This window comes from Amblyraja radiata, chromosome 9 (genome assembly GCF_010909765.2).
Source record: "Amblyraja radiata isolate CabotCenter1 chromosome 9, sAmbRad1.1.pri, whole genome shotgun sequence".
In the NCBI taxonomy this organism is placed as follows: domain Eukaryota; kingdom Metazoa; phylum Chordata; class Chondrichthyes; order Rajiformes; family Rajidae; genus Amblyraja; species Amblyraja radiata.
In genome coordinates this window covers 39,876,715-39,890,069 of record NC_045964.1, presented here as the reverse complement: position 1 = coordinate 39,890,069, position 13,355 = coordinate 39,876,715, and the positions used below count along the sequence as shown (strand labels likewise).

Sequence of the window (13,355 nt, the reverse complement as noted above, 5' to 3'; positions counted from 1 at the left end):
AAGCACCCAAGCCACCATTTGCAGTAAGTAGTGCCTTTCAACTTCATGCCACCATTTGCAGTAAGTGGTCTTTCAACATCAAGCCACACCCAAGCCACACCCAAGCTACCATTTGCAGTAAGTAGTGCCTTTCAACTTCAAGCCAAAGCACCCAAGCCACCATTTGCAGTAAGTAGTGCCTTTCAACTTCATGCCACAATTTGCAGTAAGTAATGCCTTTCAACTGCAAGCCATTGCACCCAAGCCACCATTTGCAGTAAGTACTGCCTTTCAACTGCAAACCAAAGCACCCATGCCACCATTTGCAGTAAGTAGTGCCTTTCAACTTCAAGCCACAATTTGCAGTAAGTAGTGGCTTTCAACTTCAAGCCAATGCACCCATGCACCCCATTTGCAGTAAGCAGTGCCTTTCAACTTCAAGCCACACCCAAGCCATCATTTGCAGGGAGTAGTGCCTTTCAACTTCAAGCCAAAGCTCCCAAGCCACCATTTGCAGTAAGTAGTGCCTTTCAACTTCAAGCCAAAGCAACCAATCCACCATTTGCAGTAAGTAGTGCCTTTCAACTTCATGCCAACATTTGCAGTAAGTGGTGTCTTTCAACTTCAAGCCACACCCAAGCCACACCCAAGCCATCATTTGCAGGGAGTAGTGCCTTTCAACTTCAAGCCAAAGCTCACAAGCCACCATTTGCAGTAAGTAGTGCCTTTCAACTTCAAGTCAACGCTCCCAAGCCACCATTTGCAGTAAGTAGTTCCTTTCAACTTCATGCCACCATTTGCAGGAATTGAATTGAATTCCTTTATTGTCATTCAGACCTTACGGTCTGAACGAAATTTCGTGCCTGCAGTCATACATGCAATCATACAATAATAAACAACACTAAACACAAATTAACATCCACCACAGTGTATCCTCCAAGCACCTCCTCACTGTGGTGGAGGCAAAAATCTTAGGGCTGCAGTCTCTTCCCTCCTCTTCTCCCTCTGCGCTGAGGCGATTTCCCACCGGGCGATGGCACAACAGTCCCGCGGCTCACCGAACCCCGCAAACGGGCCGGCTCAAACACCGCGGCCCGGGGTGGTCGAAGCTGCCGCCCTCCAGTCCAGCGGACGCAGCCGCTGGACCGTGGCTGAACCCCGGACTCAGGTCATAGCCGCCAGAACGCCGTCCCAGCCACCGGAGCACCGTTCCAGCCCCGAGCCGGATCGCCCTCACGTGAGTGCCATTCCTCCCTCGAGCTGGGCCGCCCCAACGGGTGTGCCGTTCCTCCCTCGAGCTGGGCCGCTCCGACGGGAGCGCCATTCCACCTCGGGCTGGGCCGCTATGAAGGGAGCGCCATTCCACCTCGAGATGGCCCCTCCGATGGGAGCGCCATTCCACCCTCGGGATGGGCCGCTCCGACGGGAGCGCCACAGCCCCTCACGGGAGAGTCTCAGCCCCTCGCCAGCCCGCCCTCAAGGGAGCGCCATTCCACCTCGAGCTGGCCCCTCCGACGGAGCGCCATTCCACCCTCGGGATGGGCCGCTCCGACGGGTGCGCCACAGCCCCTCACGGGAGAGTCTCAGCCCCTCGCCAGCCCGCCCTCACGTGAGCGTCACAGCCCCTCACGGGAGTGACGTTCCAGCCCCGAGCCGGGCCGCCCTCACGGGAGCGAGCCCAGGGTGAGTCCTGACTGACTGCCTCCGGAGTCTCGAGGTCGCCAGCTCCGCCATTAGGCCTCAGCGCAGACGGAGGCAGAGAAGGGGGATACGACAAAAAAGTCGCATTCCCCCGAAGGGAGAGACAGCAAGCCCTCGTTTCAACCCCCCACCCCCCACCCAATCACAACCTAAAAACCAAAAACTTAACTAGACAAAACGAAATAAAACAACACAAAAAAGTAAAGACAAACGGACTGCAGGCGAGCCGCAGCCGTTCACCAGTGCCGCCACTTCCGGAGTAAGTGGTGTCTTTCAACTTCAAGCCACACCCAAGCCACCATTTGCAGTCAGTAGTGCCTTTCAACCAAGCCAAAGCAACCAAGCCACCATTTGCAGTAAGTAGTGCTTTTCTACTTCAAGCCAAAGCAACCAAGCCACCATTTGCAGTAATAGTGCCTTTCAACTTCAAGCCAAAGCTCCCAAGCCACCATTTGCAGTAAGTAGAGCCTTTCAACTTCAAACCAAAGCTCCCAAGCCACCATTTGCAGTAAGTAGTGCTTTTAACTTCAAGTCAAAACACCCAAGCCACCATTTGCAGTAAGTAGTGCCTTTCAACTTCATGCCACCATTTGCAGTAAGTAATGCCTTTCAACTTCAAGCCATTGCACCCATGCCACCATTTGCAGTAAGTACTGCCTTTCAACTGCAAGCCAATGCACACAAGCCACCATTTGCAGTAAGTAGTGCTTTCAACTTCAAGCCAAAGCACCCAAGCTGTAATGGGTATAGCTTGGACCCAATAGCAGCACAGAATCAGGCAGGTATAGTTGGTAATGAACTTTATTACGATACTGTAACACAGAGTAGTAACACAGGAATGGGTACACCGTACTCACACAGAGGCTAAGGATTGAATCGAGGGTTCCGAAGAGGGGCAGACAGGATCGAATCCGTGTAGGCAGTCGGGAAATCACTGGAGAGTCTTGCATGAATGCTGAGTACAATCTGGCATTGTGTGAACGGTGAGGAGAGTCTATATACCGGGTTAATTGGTGATCAGAGGCAACTGAGTGCAACAGGTGAGGAGAGTTGGGCTGATGAGAGGGGAGTGGCAGGCAGGCAGGTGAGGAGAAGGTGGGACCGGTGGAAAAGTACTGGAAGGTGAAGTGGATGATAATGAGGAGAGGGCAGACTGTGACAGAATCCCCCCCTCAAGGGACGGCTCCTGACGTCCAAAAAAAAAAAAAAAAACCAATAAAGAAAATAAACCCAATCCCACGCAGAGTTGGGTGGGAGGCGGGGGACCGGAGGAGGGCTAATATTCATCCGAGACATCCATGTCCGCATCCTCCTCCATAACATCAGAGGAAAGCTCCATCTCGTCGTCACTGGGCGCCTCAGACGGAAGAGGGGACAGAGTCTCAGGGGCAGCGACCCCTCTAGGAGTGGCGGACTTGGACGGCTGGTCGGGATGACGCCGGTGAAACTCCCTGATGAGGGAGGCGTCCAGGATGTGTCGAGCAGGAACCCAGGACCTCTCCTCTGGACCGTACCCCTCCCAATCGACCAGGTATTGGAGACCCCTCCCGCGACGGCGGGAGCGCAGGAGGCGGTGCACCGTAAAGGCGGGGCCTCCGTCGATGAGATGAGGAGGTGGAGGAGGAGGGACTGCGGGGACCAGGGAGCTCTCCCGGACTGGCTTTACTCTGGACACGTGGAACGTAGGATGGACCCGCATGGAACGAGGCAAATTGAGCCTCACAGCCGCTGGGTTGATGACCTTCTGGATCTCAAAGGGACCGATGAACTTGGGTGCCAACCTCTTGGGCTCCACCCTCAAGGGAAGGTCCCGGGTCGACAGCCACACCTTCTGGCCAGCGAGGTAGGTGGGGGCCTGGGTGCGGTGACGGTTGGCAGTCGTGGCGTAATGGTCCACGGAGCGGAGAAGAGCCGCCCTGGCTTGGGTCCACGTCCTGCGGCAGCGACGAATGAAAGCCTGGACGGACGGGCAGGAAACCTCTTTCCCCAGCGCCGGGAACAGTGGAGGCTGGAACCCGTAGGCACACTGGAAAGGGGAGAGCCCAGTGGCCGAGCTTGTCAGGGTGTTGTGGGCGTACTCCACCCACAACAACTGCTGGGACCAGGAGGAGGGATGCTTGGACACCATACACCGCAGCGCCGTCTCCATCTCCTGATTCTTCTTTTCAGTTTGGCCGTTGGACTGGGGATGAAATCCGGACGTCAGACTCATGGTGGCCCCCACAAGCGTGCAGAACTCCCTCCAGAACACAGAGGCAAACTGGAGTCCCCGGTCGGAGAACACATCGACGGGAAGACCATGGAGCCTGAAGACGTGGAGTAACATGAGCTCGGCAGTTTCCTTGGCTGACGGAAGCTTGGGTAGGGGCACGAAGTGAGCCATCTTGCTAAATCTATCGACCACGGTCAGGATGGTGGTGTGACCACTGGATGGGGGCAGGCCGGTAACGAAGTCCAGGGAGATGTGGGACCATGGTCGATGGGGTACAGGCAGTGGAAGCAAATGACCCGCAGGAGCTTGTTGTGAGACCTTGTGCTGGTTGCAAACGGGACAGGCGTTGACAAACTCCCGAGTGTCCTCCTCCAGCGATGCCCACCAGAACCTCCGTAGCACCATCTCCTTGGTCCGCTGAATGCCGGGATGACAGGTGAGTCGAGAGCTGTGGGCCCACTGAAGGACGTCGGACCGCAGGGCAGAAACCACATACAGGCGATCAGGAGGGCATGCGCTGGGTCCCGGCTGGTTCTCCAAGGCCGCCTTGACCTTCTCCTCCACTTCCCAGGTGAGGGAGGCAACCCTGTGCGAGGACGGGAGGATGGTCTTGAAGCCAGAGGCAGGCTCCTCCTTCGCCAAGAACTGTCGAGAGAGGGCATCGGGCTTCACGTTGCGGGACCCAGGTCGGTAGGACAGGGAGAAGTTCAAGCAGGTGAGGAAGAGAGACCAGCAGGCCTGACGAGAGTTGAGCCTCTTGGCTGACTGGAGGTATTCAAGGTTCTTGTGGTCAGTCCAAACCAAGAAAGGCTGCTCGGTTCCCTCCAGCCAGTGACGCCATTCCTCCAACGCCAACTTAACCGCCAACAGTTCTCGGTTGCCAATGTCATAATTCCTCTCAGCAGGGGTCAGGCGTCGGGAGAAGAAGGCGCATGGATGGAGCTTCTGGTCCCCGGCAGCCCGCTGGGACAGAACAGCTCCCACCCCCACGTCGGAGGCGTCCACCTCCACCACGAACTGTCTCTCTGAGTCCGGAACTTGGAGGATGGGGGCCGATGTAAACCGTGTCTTGAGTGTCTGAAAAGCTTCGTCGGCCGCGGCAGACCACCGGAACGGAACCTTGGAGGAGGTGAGTGCCGTGAGGGGTGCGGCCACAGTACTGTAGCCAAGGATGAACCGTCGGTAAAAATTGGCGAACCCCAGGAACCTTTAGAGCTGCTTGCGGGAGTCAGGAACAGGCCAGGTGGTGACAGCAGAGACCTTGGCGGGGTCCATCTTGATGTTTCCTTGGCCAACGATGTATCCTAGGAAGGAGACTGATGGGGAGTGAAACTCGCACTTCTAAGCTTTAACGAAGAGCGAGTTCTCCAGGAGCCGATGTAGACCTGCCTGGACGTGCTGTACGTGTTCCTCCTTGGTCCGTGAAAAGATGAGGATGTCATTAATATAGGCGAACACGTACTTGTTCAACATATCTCTGAGAACGTCATTGACCAAAGCCTGGAAGATGGCCGGGGCGTTGGTGAGGCCAAAGGGCATCACCAGGTATTCATAATGTCCCGTGGGAGTGTTGAAGGCGGTCTTCCACTCATCTCCCTCTTTGATGCGGACCAAGTGGTAGGCGTTGCGTAGATCCAACTTCGAAAAGATGGTGGCCCCCTCCAGGAGCTCGAAAGCAGAGGAGATGAGTGGGAGAGGGTAGCGATTCTTCACCGTGATGCCGTTGAGCCCCCGGTAATCTATGCAGGGACGCAGAGATTTGTCCTTCTTCTCCACGAAGAAGAACCCAGCCCCAGCAGGAGACGAGGAGGGACGGATGAGACCAGCAGCCAAGGAGTCGTTTATGTATTTCTCCATGGCGCCTCTCTCAGGGGCGGACAGGGAGTAAAGGCGACCCCTAGGAGGAGCGGAACCAGGCAGGAGGTCTATGGCGCAGTCATAGGGCCGATGAGGAGGAAGGGAGGTGGCCCTAGACTTGCTAAAAACCTCCCCAAAGTCATGGTACTCGGCTGGGAACCCCGTCAGATCTGGAGCAGAACTGGAGCAGGTGGCCGGTTGAGGAACTGAGGCTTGCTTCAGGCACACTTGGTGGCAGGAAGGGCTCCACCCCAAGATGACCCCCGTCCTCCAGTCGATGTTGGGGTTGTGTCGCCGAAGCCAGGGGTAACCCAGGATGAGGGGAAGACGGGGAGACAGCAGGATGTGGAACTGGATGGTCTCATGGTGATTACCAGACAGGAGCATGCACACTGGGACCGTCAGGTGAGAAACAGTACCCAGGAGATGGCCGTCGAGGGCGTTGGCGGGAACAGGTTCAGGCAGGGGAACACAACTGATGCCTAGCTGGCGGGCTAGTTCCTTGTCCATAAGATTAATGTCACAACCAGAGTCTATGAAGGTGGCGAGGGTGTGAGAACCATCAGACAACAGCAGACGGGCATGACAAAGAGGGCGTCGGGCAGAGGAAAGCTCAGAGGTTCGACTCACCAGTAATTCCTCCGCTACTGGTGAGTCTGGCCTTTTACTGGACACTTGGAGATGTAATGACCCGCCAGGCCACAGTAGAGACAGAGGTTCCACCGACGCCGACGTTTCCGTTCCTCGGGGGTGAGACTGGTGTGACCCACCTGCATGGGTTCGGGTTGCCTCGACGGTTGCCCCGGAGGAAAACGATCTTGGGTGGATAGCTGGCGGTCCGCCTGTCCCTGTCGCCTCTCCCGACGTCTCGCTAGGATGCGCCGGTCCAGACGGGTCGTTAGCTCGATAAGCCCATCCAGAGAAGAAGGAAGGTCGTGGGACACCAACTCATCCTTGATATAGTCATTCAAGCCCAACAAGAAAGCGTCACACTGGGCCGGGGTGTTCCAATCACTCTGACGGGCCCTGGTGCGAAAGTCGATGGCGAAGTCAGCGACGCTCTGGTTCCCCTGGCTCAACCCCAGCAGACTTCCCGCAGCGTCCGGACCCATCGAAACCTCACCGAACACCTTGCGAAGCTCCGCGGCGAAGGCCTGGAAAGAGGAGCAAGCCGGCGTGCGTCACTCCCATTCAGCCGTTCCCCACAGCCGAGCTCTGCCAGTCAGGTGATTAACGGTAAACGCCACTCTCGCCGCTTCCTGTAGGGCGAAGAGAATGGAACAGTTTGTGATGAATGGGTTGCAGCCCTCCGGGTCTCCAGCGTAGCGCTCCGGGGTTCCCACCTGGGGCTCAGGTGATGGTCCTGGCGGACCGGGAGCTGGTGCTGTCAGAGCCGGAGGCGAAGCATGGGGTGTAGCCTGGGCGAGGGTGGTCGTCAGCTGTTGGACCTGGGTGGCTAGTGCAACCAATGCTTGCTCTTGATTTGACACAGCCTGTCGAACCTCGGAGTTGGAGGCAGTGAGCATAGCTTCGTGCTGCAGGAGCGTGTGCTCAATCCTCTCGAAGCGGTTTGACGGAGACGTTGTGTGCGCTGAGTCCATTGTTGGCCAGATTGTACTGTAACGGGTATAGCTTGGACCCAATAGCAGCACAGAATCAGGCAGGTATAGTTGGTAATGAACTTTATTACGATACTGTAACACAGAGTAGTAACACAGGAATAGGTATACCATACTCACACAGAGGCTCAGGATTGAGCGAGGGTTCCGAAGAGGGGCAGGCAGGATCGAATCCGTGTAGGCAGTCGGGAAATCACTGGAGAGTCTTGCATGAATGCTGAGAACAATCTGGCACTATGTGAACGGTGAGGAGAGTCTATATACCGGGTTAATAGGTGATCAGAGGCAACTGAGTGCAACAGGTGAGGAGAGTTGGGCTGATGAGAGGGGAGTGGCAGGCAGGCAGGTGATAAGAAGGAGGGACCGGTGGAAAAGTACTGAGAGGTGAAGTGGATGAGAAAGAGGAGAGGGCAGACTGTGACACAAGCCACCATTTGCAGTAAGTAGTGCCTTTCAACGTCAAGCCACACCGAAGCCATCATTTGCAGGAAGTAGTGCCTTTCAACTTCAAGTCAAAGCTCCCAAGCCACCATTTGCAGTAAGTAGTGCCTTTCAACTTCAAGCCAAAGCAACCAATCCACCATTTGCAGTAAGTAGTCCCTTTCAACTTCATGCCACCATTTGCAGTAAGTAATGCCTTTCAACTTCAAGCCATTGCACCCAAGCCACCATTTGCAGTTAGTACTGCCTTTCAACTGCAAGCCAAAGCACCCAAGCCACCATTTGCAGTAAGTAGTGCCTTTCAACCTCACGCCACCATTTGCAGTAAGTAGTGCCTTTCAACCTCATGCCACCATTTGCAGTAAGTAGTGCCTTTCAACTTCAAGCCAATGCACCCACGCCCATCATTTGCAGTAAGTAGTGCCTTTCAACTTCAAGCCACACCCAAGCCATCATTTGCAGGAAGTAGTGCCTTTCAACTTCAAGTCAAGGCTCCCAAGCCACCATTTGCAGTAAGTAATGCCTTTCAACTTCAAGCCAAAGCAACCAATCCACCATTTGCAGTAAGTAGTGCCTTTCAACTTCATGTCACCATTTGCAGTAAGTGGTGTATTTCACCTTAAAGCCACACCCAAGCCACCATTTGCAGTAAGTAGTGCCTTTCAACTTCATGCCACCATTTGCAGTAAGTAGTGCCTTTCAATTTTAAGACACACCCAAGCCAACCAAGGGGGGGGCGGGCTTTCTGGAGCGCTAGTATGAACCATTTTAGAACCAATAGACATTTTTTTTGCAGGTTTTAGAACCAATATACTTTTTTTGCAAGTTTTAGAACCAATAGACATTTTTTGCAAGCTTTAGAACCAATAGACATTTTTATGCAAGCTTTAGAACCAATAGACATTTTTTTGCAAGCTTTAGAACCAATAGACACTTTTTTTGCAAGCTTTAGAACCAATAGACACATTCTGCAAGCATTTTAGAACCACTAAGGGCACTTCCATTTGAGTAGACATGTGTTCAGTGTTATTCACAGCTCAGAGAAACGTGACCCTCTGCCTTCCTCCATCTTGAAGAGACTGTGGCACACCACTTCCTGGTTTTATAGTCCCTCCCCCCTGCCGCCAGCGGGGGCAGCAGAGAGAATGGGGAATTTTGTAAAAACACTAATATCTCTGTCATTTTTAATGGACGGGAAAAATCCTCGGCACACATGCGGCGGAGGAGGGCTCTGAGCAAGGTGGCCAAAAATGACGGCCGTAGGTGGCGGCGTTCTCTCGGAAATCGCAGCACAGATGGCCAAAACGGTCAAGAACAGACTTTTAGTAATATAGCTAGATAGATAGATATATATAAATATTACACAATATATATATATGGTAGTCACAAAAAGCTGGAGAAAATCAGCGGGTGAGGTAGCATCTATGGAGAGAAGGAATTGGCGATGTTTTGGGTCAAGACCCTTCTTCAGATTGATGTCAGGGGAGGGGGTAGGACAAAGAAAGAATGTAGGCAGAGACAGTGGGACTAGTGGGAGAACTGGGAAAGGGGGGGAATGAAGAGGGAGAGCAAGGGCTACCTACAGTATACACGTGTGTAGTGAGTATATGTGTATATACATACAGAACATTTTTTTTCACTCTCATTTATCATATTGTTTACAGTGTACTATATTTACATATTCTGTTGTGCTGCAGCAAATAAGAAATTCATTGTTCTATCTGGGACATCTGACAATAAAACACTCTTCCCCTCTTGATTTTATGCCCTTCTATAAGATCACCCCTTATCCTCCTGCACTGAAAATAAATATCTCCCTCAGCCCTCGGGCTCCTCCATTATCCTTTCTTCTCCCCCCCCCCCCCCACCCCCCATCAATCTGAAGAAGGGTTTCGGCCCAAAACATTGCCTATTTCCTTCGCTCCATAGATGCTGCTGCACCCGCTGAGTTTCTCCAGCATTTTTGTGTACCTTAGAATAAAATGCTAGGTTGCCCAATCACTCCTTATAGTTCAAGCCCTCAAGTCCTGGTAAGAGCCTTCTAACTCTCCTCTGCACTCTTAACGACATCCTTCTTATAGCAGGGTGACATAAACTGAACGAAATACTCCAAACAGTAAGATTGTAATAAGTCAAGTCAAGCCTATTGTCATATGTACAAATACAGTGAGGTACAGATTGAATGAAAATCTTGCTTGAAGCACTATCACAGACACATGGATGCAGACCACATACAAAATCATCCACTATACATAAATAATACATAAACTCACACATACATTCTACAAGATGATGAAAAGGAAAAGACAGATCAAAATATAAACACAGAAAGGATATTAGTGCAAATTAAGTTTAGGTACATATAAGTTACGAAGCAACAGTTGATAACTGACTGTCTGAGTTGAGATATTTATACTATTAACAAATAAAGCATTTTAAGCTAAATTAAGCAGGATGGTATTGAGGCTTGAAAGTTGACTATTGAATGATAATGTGAGTTTAATGAGCTTAACTCAAACAATGGTTAATGCTTGAGCATGCACTAATGTTTCACTCATTGAGGATTAAAATGGATCTAAAACTACAATTATGGCATCGTTAGTAAAGAATGCTATGCCTTAAATTTCTTAAAGAATAAATCTTAGCTAAGTTGCAGCTTGAATCAATGTCAGTGAAACAGTGAACACCAATAAATTAATTGAAATGTACTTTGGAATATTTGTTGTGTTGAAAGTTCTTGCTTTGGAAATAGTTGTGTCAGTAAAGAACAGTAAGTTCCAACCATAGGAATTTAGCTGACACTAGACACAAAGCCTGATCTGAAATCGATGGTCCCAATGATTCAATGACAATGAATAGGGCGGTAGCCAAGACTATGCCCAACATTTATTGACAAGAGAAGATCTATGAAGCAGTTGCCAGGATTCACGGGCAGAACTATAGGAAGAGTTTGGGAAGGTGGAGTCTCCATTAAACATACTCATGCAAGAATCCATTCAGATTAGTATTGGTATTGATATTGGTTTAGAAATGTTATGTGTGCAAAGATATATACATTTTATTTGCGTACTGTCCAGGCAAATCAAATCATACATTAGTACAATATATAGGAGCCATCAGTGACTCAAATAGTATGTTAAATGGGTCAGTAAGAAGGCACTAGACTCGCAAATTAACACCAGGAGAATTGTATGATCATAAAGTAGCTCAGCGAATATTCTTATTTAGATCCCATTGTAAAAGACGAAGGGTATTGTGGAAGATAATAGCTGAACACTGGAGGCACCAGAAACTGGGGATGCTGAAAATGCTGGAAGGACTCAGCAGGTCAGGCAGCATCTGCGGAGGGAATGGACAGATTACGTTTTGACTGAGGATCCTGACTCAAAGGGTCCTGACACAAAACACCCTCTGTTCATTTCCCTCCAGAGATGTTGCCTGACTTGTTGAGACCCTCCAGCTCTTTATGTTTTTCTGAACACCACCAACTTGAACAGTTTGCCATGCTCCAGCCAATTGACCCTGAGTAGGAAGGTATCCCAGTTCCAGAAAGGAGCCCTGCTCTGAAATCAACCGCAGGGCAAGTGGACATCTCTCCAGAGACCTGCAGTGACCTTTGATGTCCAGGCAGATTAGTTCATGGAATGCTGAGACCGCTGCTATTCCCTTTGGTTTTAGGCTTGTCAGCTTCTTGCCATGGGACCAAGGAGCTTTGGGGAAAGGGAGGGCATGCTCAGTTGAACGTGACTTCAATTAATTTCTGCCAGACAGCTCCAGCTGCCTGTGAGCATATTCAACTCTCTCTGCCATGTTACATTACCTTCATTATTATCTCCACTTCCTGAATTCCTTCCTCTCAAAGCAGTTCCTGTAATTGGCTCCTACAGAAAGCAAAATTATAGAGTAGGTATGAGAAGCAGCAAAAAAGACAAGGAATTTTACTGCAGAATACTTGATAAATACTTGGTAAAAGTCTTGGCCTGAAGCAGTTGATGCTTCGATTAATCAGAGATCAGTTAGAAATATGGTTCTACATACAGTCATGGAGTCATCACCGGCTCTGACCACCCCACCATCAAAGGGATTTATCGTAGTCGCTGCCTCAAAAAGGCAGCCAACATCATCAAAGACCCACACCGTCCTGCCACACACTCATCTCACCACTGCCATCAGGAAGAAGGTACAAAGGTGCCTGAGAACTATAGCATCCAGATTCAGGAAAAGCTTCTTCCCTACAGCCATTAGGCTATTAAACACTACAACCTCATAAGCTCTGAACTACAATAGACTATTATTATTATTATTATTATTATTGCACTGTTATTGTTTGTTCTCTTTTTTTCTCTGAGTTTTTGTTATATTATTTATCATGATTATCTATTCTGTTGTGCTGCAGCAATTAAGAATTTCATTGGTCTATCTGGGACATATGACAATAAAACACTCTTGACTATTGACAATTGACTATTGACTATTGACAATTCCAATGGGCGGGAATGGCTGCGCTGCCGGAGAGCCACTAAGAATGGATGGTGGTGTTGAGGGGGGATGGAGTGAGTGCATTGGGGTGGGGGGGAAGGCAAGCAGTGGAGTGGGGGGGCGGTGAGGGGAGGAGGGGGGATCAGGGGCATCACAACAGGAACCTGTCAGCTGCTCCTGCACAGTGGGGGCTATGGGTGAGTGGCGGAAAATTGCATTTTGGGACCAGGCTTCCCGTGTGACAATGGGACCCAACGGGACCCAATGGGACCCAACGGGTCCCACTTAGTCTAGCTGTTTATTAAACATTGCAATAGTCCCTGCCTCAACTACCTCCTCTGGCAGTTTGTTCCATACACCTATCACGCTTTGTGTGAAGTCCTGTTCTCATGAACCTGGAAAGATGTCCTTTGCTAATCCTGATACCCAGTAGCTTGAAATAAAGAAAGGGAGGATCGAAGCGCACCATGGCCATTAGAAAATTTGGAGTAGACGTGACTAATATGCACTTGATATCACTTTCCATTGTCCAGTGAGGATGTGATGTTACATACATGTCCACTGAGGGGTGGAATCCCCCGCTGATGATCTCTTTGCCCTGTTGCAGTCAACATTACCATAACACTGCTCTGCAGGGTTACTCCAGGTAATTTCAATTACATTACCCAGTATGTTGTGCTTTACTGTTTGTGCATTACTGTTACCCACTCATGGGCAGTGAGCAGGTGCTATAGACCTGCACGGGAAGGTAGATGCTCCCACGAGTCTCGGGCAGATGGGGTTCGTCAGCCTGGGAAGGTAGTCCATCTAGGAGAGGGAAAACTCTGATTTAAAACCTCCACTGCCTTGTGGCCATATTCATTCATGGAAAAGGCTCCAGGAGTAAACCTCAAGTAAAATCTTGGAGTTGGAGTTCCGAAGGCTGTTCGTCGTTGTCTACAACCTTGCTCTGGCTGCTCCTGAGATGGCGCTGGTGCCAAACTGTAACGGCCCTGCTGTTCCTTTGGATCGATCAGCGATGTGGAGAGGGGGAACTTGCTGCATGGGCAACAGCCTGTCCTCCATAT

The 13,355-nt window shown here is 50.8% G+C and overlaps 1 long non-coding RNA gene across 3 annotated transcripts in view; it reads right to left on the bottom strand.

The window, feature by feature from the left end:
• Positions 1–13,355, bottom strand: part of LOC116977004 — a 104,239-nt gene that overhangs the window by 73,050 nt on the left and 17,834 nt on the right. For all 3 annotated transcript variants that reach the window (XR_004413095.1, XR_004413096.1, XR_004413097.1), the window contains one exon: positions 11,630–11,690. This is a non-coding gene — a long non-coding RNA (uncharacterized LOC116977004). The remainder of the gene's footprint in view (positions 1–11,629; positions 11,691–13,355) is intronic.